A 4,881-nucleotide genomic window follows, 5' to 3' on the forward strand; every position below is an offset into this window, starting at 1 on the left:
TTTTTTTTTTTTTTTTTTTTTTTTTTTTCTAATTATATAAAACTATTTGTTAGACCCATATACTATACGAGTTAATTAAAATAAAATGTTGTTTGGATTTGAAATTTGAAATAAATGAAAATTATGAGAAAAATATTAAAAAATTAAAAATTAACATGCGAAAAATAAATAAATTAAAATTAGATGTTTAGTTGTCAGACTTGTGTAACTTGTTAATTATAACAAAATGTTAAATATGAAGGTTAAACATGTAATTGATTAGTAATTGAAATTGAAATTAATATAATCATTATGGTATATTTAATTTATGAAAACGAATTAATGATATATTGGAAAATAAACAATAAAGTAAATGACAAGTGAAAATAAATATCTTAAAATTATGACAAAATGACATGTGACCAATAAGATAATAACATGTGATAGAATGAATATTTATTTATTAGTGTAGACTCAGTTAATTATAATAACTTTAATTTTTATTGTTTAATTATTATACTTTTTATTATACAAGTCAATTAATTTTAAAAGAAATTTTTACTATGATTATTTTGTGATCTCTTATTTTTAGTTTAATATATATTGAAATTGACATGACTTCTTATTAAATTGGAGTATTTAGTTATATGTATTTTTTAAAAGGACGAGTAACATAGTTTAAATTGTGTATGTATTTTGTAATTTATGTTTAGTTTTGTACAAATTTAATCATTTATACTTTTTTTTTAACATATTTAGTTACTTGTGTTTTTTATTTTGTATACATACGTCCATTATGTTTAATGGTTATATATGTACAAAGTATAAAAATATAAATGATTAAACGTATACAAAAAAACATAGACTAAATATGTATAAAAATAAACATAAATGACTAAATATATACACAATTTAAACAATGTTACATTTTTAAAACATTATTCTTTTTGACTCTTTCTCATTTATCTAAATGGTATGTTTACAATGTGCTATACCAACAAATAAGAAGCTATTTTACGAAACAAAATGTTATTTCGTAGAGACATAGAATACATATGATATGATGCATACAGGTAAATGATAAACCATATTAATCTTTAACACATGCTAAACCAGAAATAAGGCAATAATTTTAATGGAATTTCTTTAAAAATAGATAACTTTTGTTAATCAAAATAGAGTAAAACGGTTAAGACGTAAAAAATACAAAAGTAACGGATTCTTTTTATATTGCCCTTTGTTTTTTAACTTGTATGGTACACATTATGTTTTTTTAAATATAAATTTCAATTTAAGATTGAGTTTTAATTTAAAAATCTAGGCAAAAGATGTGAGATCATTTTTTCTAGCATATGTAGGAAATGATATTAATTTTAAGTTTTCATAACCTACTTAAAGTTGTTACCAAACTTTTGTGGCATCTTATATATTCTAATTATAAGAACTAATTTATACAAAATAATTTTTTTTTTCTATACATAACAATTTGTGCATTAATATATTATATTGTACAAGTTCATAAAACATAAATTGTTGTGTATGGGAAAAAAATTATTTTATATGAATCACTTCCTTCTAATTATCTTTCTATACAAATCAAGTCACAAATCTATGTTAAATTACATACTAATTGAGCATTATGTTTTTTTAGGATAGAAGAGTACACAATCTATTTAAACCAATCTTGAAATGACATATAATAGTAGTCTTGTTCTTTTTTGTTTAATCAATGAACAACTTTTTTAATGATTTTTGAGTTTTGCCTTTTATTTTAAAATTATAAAATATATGAGTTGTATTATATGTAGATTTGCACATATAGAGAATTAATATTGTTCATAATACCAACTATTTTAAATATTGATTTAGTTTTTAATACAAAGTTCATACATCCAAAGTCTTTAAAAATTGGTTTAGTGTTAGATCTAATCTTAATGTTGTTTGTAGCAACCTAACATGTTAATAATATTCTTAGGGAAAATGTCATTGTACCATATCAACGTTTCGTCAATTATCCGATTTGGTCACTAAATTTTTTTTTTTTTGTGTAATAGACCATTAAACTCGTTTTTTTACCTATCAAATAGGGGAATTATCCAGATTCTACCCGGTTACATCGGTTACACTGAGCCTATGTGGCTTTATTATTATTTTTTTAATATGTGGCTTTTTCCCCTCATTAAAACCCTAAATTAAAAAAGACTCAACCTTTACCCAAGACCAACAGTACGGTCTTCTTCCTAGTTCCCAACACCACAAAAATCAATTGGCGATTGTGCTTGCTTCTGCTTCCCGATTGTGCTTCTTCTGCACTCGAATCCATTAAGCAAAAAAAAAAAAAAGATCGACACTGCTATTTTGTCTCCATCTATCAATCGATCACATGTCTCTGTCAAAGAACGACGCCCCCTTTTCTTCATTCCCAATCGATCACACGTACCCTCCTTCATTACGTCTTCTTCACAACTTTTTAGTGTATGTTTGAGAATCCTCAACAACAAGGAATCAAATTCCCATTTTCTTCTTATCGGTATCAAAAATTTAGAGGTTGATAATGGCGATGATGTTCATCGTGCTCATCAGTGAAAGACATGAAGAGCTTCTCTCACCGACGATCTATTGATTAAGGGCTTGGATTAGTGGGACGATGGCTATGGTGTAAGGTTCACGATTGTGATGTTAGAAGGTTGATGAAAGTAGTGGTGGGAGATTGACGAAATTGGAATTTAGGGCTTGGATTTGTGCTTTTTTTCAAGAACACAGATTCTTTGACATTAATGGGTTTCACATGCAACCAAAAATCAGAATTGCACCAAAAATTTGCAAATGAATGGGTTTCAAGAGCACAAAATCAACACATTTGAATGATTGTTTTCCGATTTGGGATTTGGTCATCCTGGTTGTTGGCCGAAATATCATCCGGGGAAGCTACAATCTTCGCCTCAAACCAACCCTCAACCCCAACTCCACAATCTCCCTGTAACTTCCACCACCTCTACCACTAACCCTTTCCATTGACTTAACCTCCTTCATTACTAATCCTTGAATTCCAGTTCTACGGCTTGGATCTCGTTGGCGAGACGGTATCGGAGGAGCAGATCTTGCTTGAGGTTGTAGAGATCGATGAAGGAGGAGCATATCTTGCTAGCCACCAAATCGATATGCGTTCTTCGTTTTCTTGTTTTAATCGATATGTGTAATCAATATATTACAAACCAACTATTGTTTTTGTAGCACCCCAAACCGCAACCTAAAATTCTCAATTAAAACCTTAAGTGTTAATTCAAATAACAACTACAAGATCTTAAAACATTTATCAGAGTATCAATAAAAGTTATCAAGTGTACAAGTCCCCCATTAATGCGGTATAATCGAGCCGAATTCCCCTTCTCTGATTTCAATTTATCACTCCGCGTCGCATGCCCCACCGTTAATATAAGAAAACCTGCAACATGTAAACACATATCGTAAGCACAAAGCTTAGCGGGTTCCCCAAAATACCACAAGCAACACAATACAAATAAACAATTATGAGTTATCAACAACCCTAGGGACTATCAGCAGTCCAGTGGGCAGACAGCATGCCCGATGGCTTGTCAACAACCCTGGAGACTATCAACAATCTCAATGGGAAAACAACATGCCTGGTGGGTTATCAGCAATCCTAGAGACTATCAGCGATCTCAATACATAGTATCACATATCATAGTAACAACAAGCAAGACCTAGCTTGTCAGCACACACACACACACGCACACACACACATATATATATATGTATATATATTACCACACATGCTCATATAAACGTGAAAGAGTCGCAAAGACAACTAGCATCCTACATACACAATTTAGTGACCCGACATTGGTGCCTTCGACTCACAAGAACAGGGTGAAGACTCACCTGAATCGAAGAACTCTGAAACACTACAATACGATCCCTTTTCTGCACTGCTTGCACCTGCGAATTCTTTAACACCAGAACCAGATAAAATCTTAATTAATAACCCAAAACCCTCAACTAGGCTCTTTAATGGCAAAAAGACCATTTTGCCCCTTCCATGGTCAAAACCCTAAATCTTGACCAAAAGTCTTAGTTAGCAAAATTCAACTGCCCAACGCTTACGTTGGGCATACTCCTTCTTACGCAGGGCGTACAACTCAAATCAGCGACCAACAGGAATGGGCCTGGCTACACGGGGCGTAGCCAGGAGTACGCACGACGTACTCTGCTTGGTCCATACTTAACAACTTTTATGTCATAATCCTTTGAGACACTTATCCCAAATTCAGATGTGACCATTATAGAATGTCTTAACCCATAGAGTCATCGACTTTAAGCCTTTGCATGGCTAGAAAGGGCTCAACACCCAAAACTCTAACTTACATCACACTCTAAGTCAATTAACTCATGTACGGGCCAAGGGAAATGATAAAGCAACCATTTTTATGACTCTAAGTACCTTAACACATCTACAAGGACAACCAATATGCTCTAGAGTACTCCATACTCACAAAGGTCCAAGCTTTGGGACAATAGTTCATAAAAAGTCATCTATGGAGATCTAGAAAGAAACACATCAAGGTATAAACTTTATACTTGTAAAAGATACACAAAGTGAGGTTGTTTATGGATCTACAAGCTTGAAAGCAACACCACCTTCTTCAATATCCTTCTTCTTCAACAAAAGAGCACCAAAATCACTAACAAGCTTCAAAATCCTTACAAACAAGGCTTAGGCTCGAGATTAGGGTTTTGAAAGGAGTAAAGGCTGATGAGGAATGTCCAAGGGAGGCTTAAGGTGGATTAAATAGGGAGCAAACCCTTAAAATTAGGGTTTGAAAGATGAGCTAGTACGCCCCGCGTACCACATGTATGCCCAACGTACTAGCATGGCTTCTG

Source organism: Lactuca sativa, chromosome 2 (genome assembly GCF_002870075.4).
Source record: "Lactuca sativa cultivar Salinas chromosome 2, Lsat_Salinas_v11, whole genome shotgun sequence".
Classification (NCBI taxonomy): Eukaryota; Viridiplantae; Streptophyta; class Magnoliopsida; order Asterales; family Asteraceae; genus Lactuca; species Lactuca sativa.